Here is a 14293-nt window from a genome sequence, read left to right as displayed (position 1 = left end):
TATTTACCTTCAGAAACGTGTGATTCATGCCAAACAATATTTCTACGCGCTTCAGGTTGGCCGCCAAAACAAAGCAATGTCTCATTAGATGCCATTGCATAGAGCACGCAATCATCCGCAAAAAAATGTATCTCGATTTTGATAACAGCATAAATATAATTAAGAAAAAAAGAATTGGCCCCTAAAGGGAGCCTTGCGGAACAACAGATGCCGCAGGAATATTATTTCAAGCAATGTTCAGCTTATGATCGAATTATTCTAACCACAAATGAAACTCACCTATAATTTACAACATTTAAACTGATATCTCTATCACAAAATATATCGTATCGTATTGACCAGCTGTATAAAATAGGTATCAAATCTAGCCACACTAAGTTTTTAAAGCTCTTTCCTGGTCCGACACATCCTTTGAATGGAATCGCCAACGGTCACATCGCTTAAGGGCTATGGTGTTGCGCTGCTAAGCATGAGGTCGCGGGATCAAATCCCGGCTGCGGTAGCCGTATTTCGATGCGGGCGAAATGCAAAAATACCCGTCCCGTGCGTTGGGGGCACGGTGAAGATACCTTGTTGTCAAAATTAATCCGGAGTCCCCCACTACGGCGTGCCTCATATTCAAATCGGGGTTCCGGCAGGTAAAACCACAGAACTCAATGGAATCGCCTCCCCAAAGAAATCCTAAAGAGAACTTATAAACGCAAGTGTTATGCAGCATTAACTAGCGTTCAAAACGACAGAAAGCTGAGCTAGTTGGTAAGGATTCATTATGCAAAAAAGTGAGGCGTGCAGACAGGACACAAGAGTAGAGAAGTGGACAACACGAACACCGACTATCAACTGAAGGGAGCACTGAGGCGAAAAAAGAAAGAAGACACAAAACTCATCAGCGCATGCTCAGGAATGGTAACACCACGTCTCAGTCGGGTACACGTGCCGGTCTACGTGAAAGATAACTGTTAAGGCACTTAATCTCTTTCTTATGTAAAGTAATCAAAGGCTGACTCACGCATGCACCTCCACCATTATAGATATGCCATGCCTCTACGATAAGACGTGGGCTCAGGAATGGTGTTACCATTCCTGAGCATGCGCAGGCGAGTTTTGTGTCTTCTGTCTTTTTTCGCCTCAGTGCTGCGTTCAGTTGATAGTCGGCGTTCGTGTTGTCCACTTCTCTACTCTTGTCCTGTCTGCGCACCTCACTTCTTTTTTGCATAATAACTAGCGTTCGTTGTGTAATCTTAATTTGTTAATTACTGACTATGTTCCCTTTTATTTCTTTGCGATATCAGGCAATATTGTATGATTGTAAAGCAGCCTTCCTGGTGCACACTGAACGTTTTTTACCATTTAGAAAAATATATGATTGTATGATTACAAAGCTGCTTTTTAAACATTGCATTATTTGTTTATGCTGCTCAACCCACTTCCTTCTTTAACGCCTCTGAGCCCTGATGGCGTAAATAAATAAATTAATAAGTTGTAAAAATTATTTCTTGGATGTGGAGCGGTCACCTCCGGCAATGTATCATCATCATAATTATATTCATCATCATCAGCCTATCTTTATGTCGACTGCCCCTAGGACGGAGACCTCTTCCTGTGATTTCCAATTACCCCTGCCCGTCCATGTATGCAAGATGTGGATTCATCAAAGCTACATAGTTAAACACTGCATAGCGAAATTCAGTTGTTCCTTCTGAAATAATTAATCAGTTGTCGCTCTTAGCTGCCTATATTGTCTGTGCATGAAAGTCTCTAGTCTTCATTACTGAAATGAAACCCTAATCAACGAGCTCGTGAAACTGATATCGCAATGCCGATTATATCTGAAAATAAACTGCTTATGTATTTTATGATACACGCGTTAAAAAAAGTGAATAATTTTATAAATTCAGTGAACGAAATGTGCTGTGAGAAGACAAATCCGGGCAATATATTTGAACTTTTCATTTCATGCCTATATCCACGAGGTTTATGCAAACAAACGATTGCGTACAGGGTGTCTACCGACCGGGAAAACCGGGAAAACCGGGAATTCGAATAGTCTGGAAATACTCAGGGAAAACTCAGGGAATTTGTGCTTCTATCAGGGAAAAAAACCTGTAACTTTAGTGAAAGGGAACGAAAGTCGTGTTAATGCTGGCTCCAGTAACAGAGGAGTCGCAAACAATCGTCATTGACGACGTGTCATCGGCACGATATATTGCCAGAGTAGTTAACGACCGATTTTCCAGACGCCCGATAATTCGCACGACTTTGCTGCACCACCACGTACTCCATATAGCCAACGTATATTGCCCTGACTGCAGGTCTGAAATGGCATTAATCAAAGCCACCACCGACGCCATGTTGATTATCTCGCCGCCTCGAACCGGCACTCTCGCACGCAGATCCGCTGGCAGCCGTAGCCACTACCGCGGCAACGCTAAGCCTAGCAGCTTCTACGTTCGCTACTAAGCTTCTTGCCGTGCGGTGCCGTGTTTTTCATTGAAAGAATTTGCCGCTGTCAGCAATGGCACCGACTCCGCCTTTGTAATCCTCGCGGTTGTCTTCGAAGCTCGCAGAGCACAACGTGTTGCGTAATGCCAGTCACCAAAAGTTTGTTTCGCCTCAGCACAGTAGTGCAAGGCGGTGAAGCATAACAAGGGTGGGAAGGGGCAATTGTCACGGGACACAGTATGTATTCCTTAATTATACACGCGTGCACCTCCACCTCATGTCAAAGTGCGAGCACCGATATGCCTAATAATTGTACTGACAGGCTTTAAGAGTTTTTTCGGACGTGCTTGTGGCAATTTTAGCCCTTAGGGGTAGCTAAAGACATGCATTCATTTTTTTTTCCGGACAGCCAGATTTTTCGGATGTTTTTGCGGCCCCTAGCGAGTCCGAAAAATGGGACGTTGACTGTACAACTGACCAAGAGGATGCTTCGAATGATTCATGGGGTGAAAGGGTGGCAGAAGGAGGATGAGAACCGAAAGGACCGACACACTAAGGAATTAACGGGAAAGTAAGAGTGCCGCCGCCTCTTTGAAGGAGCTTGAGCTCAGTGTTAGCTGATGCCGAGATGCAAGTGTCCCTTATCGAAACAAGAATAAACTCTGTAAAGCAGTGAAACCTAACACTGAGATGTTGTGTACGGGCAGAGACTATGTCAGGACAGTTGAGGTTGACTTCCCAGCTGGCGAGAGAGAATCTTAATTGTCACAAAGTTCAGGCCTCATACCGATGAGCTTGCTATCAGTTGATAGAAATATCTCATATTCAAGATATTTATTCATGTATGCATCTCCTTTTCATGCGTATTTGAAAATGTTCGACTCAATTTGGAATTGGTTTTACCATTTCTTTCGCTGTGAATTTTACTAACACCTTTCTTCTGTTTTGTTTTTAAATAAAATAGATATTACTTCTTACTATTCAAATTGGATTGTCATTTTTTTTGTTTCAACATGCTTACTAGAGAGTGACAGCATCGGGCAACATGGTGTCAGCCTGTCTTGACATAAAAGAAAGTTCTGGCTCATTCAGGGAATTTTGCAAAAATGCTCAGGGAAAACCTGGAAAAATCAGGGAATTAAGAAATGTCGACTTGGTAGACAACCTGGCGTATTATTACACGCGGAGAAGCCAGTTTAACTTTTAAATTATTAAAAATTGGACCTAGTTATGTTTCCACCATGTCTATGACGGAGAAAAATATGCGTGCCGAATAGGAACACATGTTGGAGGACAAAATTCTTATGAATTTCTTCAAAGTTGAACTGTACCCGCCGCGGTTGCTCAGTGGCTAAGGTGTTAGGCTGCTGAGCACGAGGTCGCGGGATCGAATCCCGGCCACGGCGGCCGCATTTCGATGGGGGCGAAATGCGAAAACACCCGTGTACTTAGATTTAGGTGCACGTTAAAGAACCCCAGGTGGTCAAAATTTCCGGAGTCCCCCACTACGGCGTGCCTCATAATCAGAAAGTGGTTTTGGCACGTAAAACCCCATATATTATTTAAAGTTGAACTGTGGGTTATCAATTGAACCGCATATTTGTACTTTCGAGCAGAGAAGAAATTAAAATCAGTTGCATCCATCGAAGTATAATGAAATGCAGTTTCAGTTTATTTTCTTGTAAGTTATGATATAAGAGAATTGATGTTACTCCTACTCCAATTTCTGGTGTGAAGTCTATGTTACTGAGACAGCGTAAGCTATATTTTCGTCATAATACGGAACACAGGCAGGAGAGAGCGGCTCATTACCAATTCGGGATAATGAGGTGTAGTTTATGGATGAGTATGTCACCAAGGGTAATATAGGAGTCCCTTTCTCGTAAATATGTGCCTTGGTTAAGAGCACTTGTGTTGAATGCGGACTGATTGTCCGCGCTTTCTGTGCAGCCACCGAAGTGATTGTGGAAAACTTTCCCTGTTTAAGGGTATAAGCCTTTTGATGGCATGCGCCAAAAATATACACAACAAACGCAATCGTCCGGCACCTGAAAGGCTCCAAACATCATGTAAAAGTCGAAATTACCCTTCTGCATGTTAGTACTGACCTTGAGAAAAAAAATCACTAGCCATTCCGGCCCCGCGAAAGTGAATGTCCAGCGATGCTCTTGAAAACCACCACTAGTTCTGTTGAGCGCCTTTTTTGCTTGTTATTGAAGCGAATCCTGTTCTGTATATTGTACGCATTATTCGAAAGAATGTATGCACTTTCCCTACACTTAGCTGAAAGCATTAAGCCTGTTTCACCTCCGCCAGGGGTCGGCCCGGTGTTGCGCCAACTCCGTGATCGGCCCACATTTTTACCCATGGACACGAAAAATGCCGACCAATGAGTGGCAAACAGCTTCGAGGCACAAAAAAAGCGGGCAATGAAAAGTAATTTTTTAAGCACGGGTTGCCGTTCTTATCGTTATCCCAGATGACGACTCGTGCCAACTTACTGGGTTTTGTCGTGAAGGTGTGACGGTTCGGTTTTACAGACGGTAATTTACTATTGTTCCGCGACAGATCTTACGTCATCGGGGCAGAGTTAAAAATATGAAGCTCCTGAGTAGGGTGATGGTACCTAGGTCAAATGTACTATGCCCAAGAAAGATGGACTTATACAATCACTTTCTTTTGGAAGCGTTGTCAACGTTGTAATTTAACACGCAACGACACTTTGTTCACAGTGTTTTTCCCAATATCTTAACAAAATGCGAAGGAGCCCTAATATTATTAACCTTACAACTTTTTATGGGGGACACTCTCAGATGACTTTTATATATACAGCAAGGGGCGCTGTAATTTTCATCGGTAATTCACCTAGGTACCTTGTTTTACTTCATGTAATAATCTATAGTCAGCCTATTCACATATACAGCACAGTTATTCATATGTACCATTACCTCGGCTACATCCCCAAGAAGCAACTGCCTACCTCTACTTAATGCTGAAGAGGCTTAAGACAGACTCAAGTTCGAATAGGAATGCGCAGTATCTTTGAAGTTAGTGCGTAATCTTGGGCGATATAGAACAAATGCATTACACTCAAGTTTGCCCAGAATCCGTCCGCAAGGTTCAGTTATGTGACTATTCATTCACCATCAGTGTTACTAAACAAAAAGCATGCTGATCTTCTACCACTAGATTTACGTCGTCGAGTCACCTGACTGCATAAGTTCTACTATTCATCGTTCCGATATTCCATCATCAAAGCTCTGCGCTTGTCATCATGTATAAGCCAAAAAACTGTCTCGTTTACAAATCTTCAAATGTATGGTCAGCGTCAAAAACCGACTGAGCGAGGAACCTGAAAAAGCAAAGTTTATATTTCTACACCCTACGCGCGCAGTGCGGCATTGGGATTTACAACATGTACTGGTTGAGATAAACGAAATTTTCGCATAGTTTAACTGGCTGTGAGCCTAGCTGTGTAGAAAATTAACTTGCAGGACCTTGGCAGCCTAAATTCTGGACGGCTGCTGTGCCATTGAGCATTTGTATTTTATTTATTAAGCAAACGCGGAAGGTAGAAAAATATTTGAAGAGAGATTGGGATTAAGCACGCCGCAGCACACCACTGACATCTACACGGACGCTGAAATCACCACCAACGACATAGCAAGCATGGCGTGGGTTAGCACATCTGCACCCCAACACAATGACTATCACACATGCCAGCTTCCTGGGGGTGAAACCTTGCACGCTGAGCTCTTAGCTATATGGGGAGTGGTCAACACCATTCCCATTGACATGGGAGACATTGTAGTGCAGAGTGTGCGAAATAATTATCGGATCCTTACTGATTTGTACGAAGCAGTGGCCGAATTAACGGGGCCTACGACAGATGATGCGGTGGCCAGCGACACCAGAAAAAAGCTAAAGAGAATACAGGACAATGAGACAAATGTTGAAATCATATGGACACCGGGGCTCACCGGCACGGATGGGGCAAACGCAGCCGCTCACGCAGCTGCCGCGCAAGCGGGTGGGCTTTATTACGCGTACAGCTCCCCACAATCCATTTCCTCGCCAAACCCCGCGGACCACAATCCATACCTAAAGATATTGGCCGCAGGCTCTCCTAGCAGAGCACTGATGCATTGCATTCGTACTAAAATAAAAGCAGACAGTAAACGGATATTATTAGAAGCTACACCAGTACATGTGTTTGACGACAAGGGCGGGCTTACCCGCACGGAAGAGGTTTTCTTGAATAAGGTCATGGCCAACGCTGCATACACACCACACATACTTGAGAAATGGCACCAACCGAGACAAGCTACGATTGCGAAGACTTACACCCGATGTACACATTGCCAGGAGTCATGCAGACCAGACTTGCAACACCTCATTCGGGGCTGTGCAGCTTTTTCACAAGGGAGATCCAACATTCAGCATCTACTACACGGAGACATTAGAACACTAGGAATTACAATACAAACTAACCCTGAAACACAGAAAGCCATTGCGACATATGGCAGACTAAGTGGTCTGTTTCGAGTAGTGTAAATGGGGTCGATCAGCCCATGTGAGAGCGGCAGAACTGAACATGCACCTGAGCCTGCATACAGCGGAAGATCCCAGACTGAGATGAAGAAGTGTTTCAGCCAACAGTCTGGGTACCCACATTCCCTTCCCTCCTAATCCCCGTCAGCGGCCTAGAGCCGTCCCCTTCCTTAAAATAAAGGCTTTATTCATTCATTCATTCATTTATTAAGCGCACAATTTTTTTAATGGATGACTTTCCAGCCAACCTTATGCAGTGTTTCAGTCTTTCTAGTTTTAAGCAAAGCCATCGAAAATAGGATGTATTAACAACTCAACTCTCATGTATTTACATCATTATTCGCAGAAGTGAAGTATAATAAATATGGTGAAGAAATGAAGGATAATATCATTTGCCTATGAAATTTCACTCAAAAGTCAGGACTACTTCGAAACATGACCAGCTGCTCTCGTGTACCTTCCTAAGCTTTTTGGTAAACTGAAAGGGCGAAACTGTCTTGTGGCAACAGGTCAGAAGACGGAATGTGGGGCTTAGTGGAACCATATGAAATGCTCAAGTGCCATTGCACATTGTGCCAAAAGGGTCGCACAAGGAACGACACTTTTGGATTGTATTGTAGGGATTGTAGGGGCACGATGCCGCTGAAAGGATGGGACGCTTACCGTTGCTGTTTTTCCAGATTACGGTCCTCGGTGCCTTATCTCCGCGGGTTCTCGAACCTTGGCCGCGCTGGGCTGATCAAGCATTCCTGTCCCAGTTTCCAAAAGTGCAAGGATGGCCAAGTTTGGTTCCTTCTTCTACTGGTGGCTGGCAACATGGTCCCTTCACTGACGCCCTCGCAAGCTATGAAGCGGGATATAAAGGCCAGCAAGGCACCACTTCGGTTGGGCACGACGCCGCTGAAAGGATGGGACGCTTACCGTTGCTGTTTTTCCAGGTTGGTTACTTCAAAGATGCATCCTGTATAAAATGCAGCCATTACTGCCTTGTTGCGGTGTCGTGCCCCACCGAACTGTATGATAAGATGCGGTGTTTGCTGCTGTTCTTTTCATTCTTGCGCAAAAATTCTGCATGTCTGTTGTTGTTGCTGTCGGGTGATATTGAATGAAATCCCGGCCCTACCGTCGAACAAACACTTAACATTGTTCTTGAAACTGTGCGTAGGCTAGAAGCTGGTCAGAATACATTAATCGGTGAAATTAAGAGGCTGAGCGAAAAGCAAGATGCTACCGATAAAGAAATTAAAAGCTTGACCGAGAGAGTGGTCACTTTGGAGGCAAAGCTTGTTTCACATGCCACCTCACTGTCTAACAGCTCTGATCATGCTAGTGGCTCATTTGCCGATCAACTTCGGGCAGTAACGTCAAGGTGTGACGAAGCTGAGAACAGAATGTGACGGTACAATCTGTTGTTCTTTGGAATCCCCGACGAGGATAAAGAGAGTTGGTCGACTACAGAAAGAAAAATTATTGCCCTATGCTCAGATAAGTTGGATATCACAACTGGCAGTTCTCAGTTTGAACGTGTGCACCGGCTGGGAAAATTTGCTTCAAATAAATCAAGACCAATAAGTGCCAAGTTTACGTTATTTAAGGATAAGCAGGAAATTCTTACTAGCGCACATAAGCTGAAAAATACTCGGATCTCTATTAGAGAAGATTTTTCACTAGCTACTCGACAGGCACGTAAGAAATTGCTTCAATTCGCCAGAGAACGTAATTGTCCCTACAAATTGAATGTTGACAAACTTCGTATCAATATTACCACGTTTATTTACGATAATTGTTCTGATTCTGTAGTACCTGCTCGATAGCTAGTTGCCGATGTGCGCGGTGCTAAAGTCCAGCGGCTATCAACTACACGCGCACCTTCACTTTCAGTAACATTTGCCAACATCCGCAGTCTGTTGCCAAAACGTGTCATGCTTGAATCATATCTTGAAGATAGCATGTCTGATGCTGTATTGTTAACCGAGACCTGGCTTACTGCAGATGTAGGTGACTCCGAGTTATTTCATACTTCTAATTAGTACGCCATTTATCGCCATGATCGTTCACATAAAAAGGGGGGCGGCGTGTTGGTGGCCATCAATAAAACTATTCCTTCTTTTCTCGTTGACACTGACACTGCTCTTGAGGTAGTTTGGGTGGCTTGTCCTACATTATACGGGAAGTTACTGATGGGCGTGTGTTATCGCCCACCTGCCACTGACCGCTTGTTCGTGTCTGATCTTCATAGAAGTATTACCAGGGCCCTTGAACAGTTTCCCACTAATAGAGTATACCTATTTGGGGATTTTAATTTCCCTGATATTAATTGGCCTCGCTTGTCTTCATCGAGCATGGATTCAGGTGATTTTATTGAGCTGTGTTTAGAGTTCAATCTTACGCAAATTGTTTCTGAGCCTACCCGCGGTACTAACATATTAGATCTGATTCTCACAACAGAGCCACATAGCATAAGCCCTGTCATACAACTTGATGGATTTAGTGACCATAACCTACTGCAGTTCTCAATTTATATTCCACTGAAATTCGCTGGTGATGAACGTAAGATTATAAGGGATTATAACAAAGCAAATTACGAACAAATGAACAATGAACTTGAGGTTTTCCTTCAGGAAACGTTTCTTCCATCATTTACAAATAATTCTGTTGAAGGGAATTGGAATTCATTTAGAAATATTATTTCACTCCTAGTAGACAAATATGTGCCACTACTCACTATATGTAATGACAAACGTAACCCATGGTTTAATAAATCACTTAGATCACTCCGAAACAAAAAGAAAAGGTTATACGCTTCTGCTAAACGGCTATCGTGTCCCTCGACATGGTCTAAATATAAGGATTGTTTCAAATCTTACTGCCTAGCAATATGTGACGCCAAAAAGAAGTATTTTTCCAAAGATCTGTCCTCACTTCTACACACTAACCCTAGAAAGTTTTGGCAAGCTATCTCTACTGATCGTGGCAGTGATACAGTAGCATTACATGACGCTGACAATGTTCCCGTCCCTGCATCTGAGTGTGCTTCAACTTTCAATTCGTTCTTTAGCTCTGTGTTCACCAATGAAGACTGCTCTTCCATTCCCTGTGTCTCCGACCTTCATTATCGCTTCATGTCCCCTATAAATATTAGTGTTGAAGGCATTTCAAAACTAATACGCGATCTAAAGGTGTCTACATCATGTGGCATTGACAATATTAATTCTAAAATTCTAAAGAACACGTCAGCTATATCCAATCAGATTTTGGGCTACATCTTTGAGCAGTTTTTATCAACAGGTCTTCTACCTGCTGACTGGAAGGTAGCCAAAGTTATTCCTATATTCAAAGATGGAAACAGGCACTCACCTGGTAACTACCGCCCCATTTCACTAACATGCATTTGTTGTAAGCTTCTCGAGCACATCATTGCCTCCCATTTATCCCACCATCTTGAATATAATAACTTTTTCTTTCAAAATCAACATGGTTTCCGTAAAGCGCTGTCTTGTGACACCCAACTTTTGGAATTTAGATCAGATTTACATTATGGCTTGAATAACAGCAAAATGATTGCATCTTTCTCGACTATGCAAAAGCATTTGACAGAGTGGCTCACTGTCGTCTAATAGCTAAATTAAGTGCTCTTAAGATTGACTCATTAACATTATCTTGGCTTCACAATTTCTTATCTAATCGGCACCAGTTTGTGTTTGTGAATAACTTTACCTCCTCCACGTCTGTTGTAACATCAGGTGTACCCCAGGGTAGTGTGCTAGGCCCTTTTCTTTTCCTAATCTTTATAAATGATTTACCGAGCAACATTTCCTCCTGCATACGACTTTTTGCGGATGATTGCGTCATTTACAGAACAATTAACTGTCATAATGATCACCTAACTTTGCAAAATGACCTTCACCTAGTTAATCAGTGGTGCGACCGTTGGCAAATGACACTCAACACATCTAAGTGCTGCGTTCTTTCCTTCACTCGTACGAAATCGTTTCCTAATTTCCCTTACAAAATCTGCTCATCGGAAGTTCCCCGTGACTCTACTTACAAATATCTTGGCGTTCATTTTTCTACTAACCTAGCCTGGAGCTTTCACATCGAGAAAATATGCGCTAAAGCTAACAGAACTTTAGGGTTTTTACGTCGTCATCTGCACCTCTCGCCATCTACCATCCGTCAACAGGCCTACCAAACTTTCGTACGCCCTCAACTTGAATACGCTTCTTCGATCTGGTCTCCTCATCAACAATACCTAATAGATAAATTGGAATCCATCCAAAATCATGCTGCCCGCTTTATAACTTCTAACTACAGTCGTCAATCTAGCATTACCCAAATTAAACGCTATGTTCTCCTGCCGGACTTGGATTCCCGCCGCTCCGTTGCTCTCCTATGCCTCTTTCATAAATACTACTATAACTCATGGTCCAGCCACCTGTCGCTTGAAACTCCTTCTCGCACATCTACTCGACTTCATAATCATCTCAGTTTCAGGCGCATTTTTGGCCGCACACAGTCATTCAATAACTCTGCATTACCGCGCGCCATCGCACTATGGAATAGCCTTCCAAATAATATTGTCTCAATAAAAGATCCTGCGAAATTTCGTGAACGTTTCGAACTTCACATGTTCCTTTGACTTTTTTGTACGACTTTGTATTGTATTCGCCTTTGTATTGTTTTTGGACTTTGTTTTCCATTGTATTTCCTTGAATTTGTATGTATTTTTCCAATGTTTTACAGTGTTCTTTTTTTCCAATGTACAAACGTATTTGTTTCTCTTACTATGCAGTTCCCTTCTTTGCGTTAATTATTTGTCATTTTTCTGTAACCCCCCCCTACTCAATGCTCCTCCGAGCCTATAGGGTAAACTGAATAAATAAATAAGTATTTACAGGCAGCAGAGAAAAGGATAAACTTTGCTCAGGGGGCACTTGCGTAATCATGACAAAGCCACTGTACTGAAATTGCCGTAAATTATTCTAGCAAGGAGACATTTTGGGAAACCCTCATGGTCCTTCATGATGGTCCCTGAAATGTTTAAACACGGTTAACTTAGTGTAGAATATTCTCACACAATTTCGGAAAAATTGCACCAGTAGTTATATTGCGGTGCGGTGACCTGACCCAGCAATACAGTGAGTTAGGAAGTGAAAAGCAGAATGCTATGACAACTGCGGTGATTGTAACCTAGGACAACGCCTTCTCGCACAACTTTATGGGTATAACTCAACATAAGAAGGTGTGCGGTTGCAATCGTTTTCTATTTCCACATGTCAGGCTACATTAAAACGCCCTTGTGGTATCGGCGATTGCGATTGGCTGTCGTTCAGAGCGTTCTTCTACAGCCTCGACGCGCTGCTGCAAAGTGAAACCAGGTTTATATATGTACCACAATAAAATCCGCGAAAGATTCATAATTCCTCTATTGCAACGACTTTCTTGCAATTTCGGGAGACGCTGCTGCAACCATATGAAAGCTGAGTCATTGAAGTTTATAGCTGTTCGAGAATGCATCAATCGATCCAATGATTCCCTATTGAAAAATTTGTGTGAGAAATAGAACGAGATGTATGCATGTCGCACAGATTTGACGAGAAATAGAACGAGATGGATGCATGTCGCACAGATTTGACGAGAAAAGAACGATATGAAATGCATATTGAACGAAGTCGCAGAGAAAACGGGCGAGATCTGTGTGATGTGCTACGCAGACATTTACGAAGTGCACGAGATTTATGCGATGTGCGATATGAATGCATAGAGCTTGAGTGACATGTGTGCGATGAGTTGTGTGGACCTGACGAGATTATGTATGACGTGTGTGAGGTGGCATGTGATGTGTACACACTGTAGTCGTATGAGCAACTTGATCTTTGAAGATGACTGAATTGTATAAAAAGTGTGTGCACTTAAGTCGTAGTGCATACAAAAGCTCATTAATGACAGTCAGCTTTATGAGCTGTTCGTAGTAAATGCAAGAGTGTGATCAATGTGCTGTATGATCACATTGAATCATTATGACACATATATACCAGCATAAACTACAGAGCAAATAAGACGTTCAGAGCTCAACTTCTGGAATTTCATCCCCATCAAAGCTGGTGTCGGTACTTTTGATGCAATGATTTTCACTTGGGGACATATTCTCGGATGAACACTTATGGCGATACTACTGCCTTTGCATGACGCATTCCTCGACCAGCCAGTAAGCACTGGATAGCACAATGATATTGTCAAAAGCTATCAGCAGAGTTTGAATCCCTAGTACAGAGAGTAGATCTGCCTAAGATTTTATTGCAATATAGGAGTCAGGTACCATAAAAGTTTCATAATAAAATGTTACATGTTTGTGCACGCAATAAAATAATCTGGCAATGTGATTATAGCACTTTGGAGATGCTTCAAACAAGGACGAGTTGGCAAAGTTTATTGCAAGCAGTTTGATCAGTGATAAATTATGTATGCACTTTGTCACATCCTAATAATATTGCTTGCATCAGATATATCAGTCAGAGGTAGTATAAGGGCGAACTTGAACCTGCATATTTTCCAAATAGCCAAGTGCGTCAATCACAATACTGTCAAATACAAATCTGCTAAGAGCATGTTAGTGCCTGTTTATGTCCAATTGTAGAAGGCAAGCGTGCGATTGGCCATGCATGCCCACATATAAAAATAAAAAGCAGAACCACAAGACAGTATAAATAGGTTGGTGAACAGATAGCCAAAATAGCAGTCAAAATCCATCGCACTTTGTCACAAATAAATTAAAAATATTGTAATTAAATAACAATCCCTAAAAATGTCATGTGATCAATTGTGGTAATGATCACAGTTACTGCTGTGAAAAATTATTTGCACTAAGTGTTTCACAACTTGCTGAGAGGGCTTGACCTAGTAAAAAATCCTCATATGTGCACAGCAGTGGCAAAAAACGAGATGAGCATCGCATCTTGGTGACCATTATCTCCCTACATACTACACAAAACTGAATTTGAAATTAAAGGAGAAATAACAAAGCAGTTCGTGTGCCAATGATGGTTAAGCGCACTGCAATGCCTTGCCATGCGTTGAAAGCTGACCTCCAAGCAACCAAAATGTAAGTGACCCTACATTGAAGCAGCGTCTCTAAATGACGAACGTGTATCACATCCTGGCATTCGCAGACGCAGACACCAAATGAAAAACACCTTTGCAAATCGCAATAACGACGAATGTCACACGCGTGCGCACACAGACAGAATGCGAGCAGTTTCCGAAAGCACTCGCGAAAGACTGTACGGACGTTCCTACGCGT

General features: G+C 42.6%; 1 protein-coding gene across 2 annotated transcripts in view; it reads right to left on the bottom strand.

The window, feature by feature from the left end:
• Positions 1–14293, bottom strand: part of LOC135898303 (solute carrier family 41 member 1-like) — a 458169-nt gene that overhangs the window by 354915 nt on the left and 88961 nt on the right. The gene's annotated exons all lie outside the window — the stretch shown is intronic.

Source organism: Dermacentor albipictus, chromosome 5, assembly GCF_038994185.2.
Source record: "Dermacentor albipictus isolate Rhodes 1998 colony chromosome 5, USDA_Dalb.pri_finalv2, whole genome shotgun sequence".
Classification (NCBI taxonomy): domain Eukaryota; kingdom Metazoa; phylum Arthropoda; class Arachnida; order Ixodida; family Ixodidae; genus Dermacentor; species Dermacentor albipictus.
Note: the sequence above shows the minus strand (reverse complement) of the source record. Positions and strands in the feature narration are given on the sequence as shown.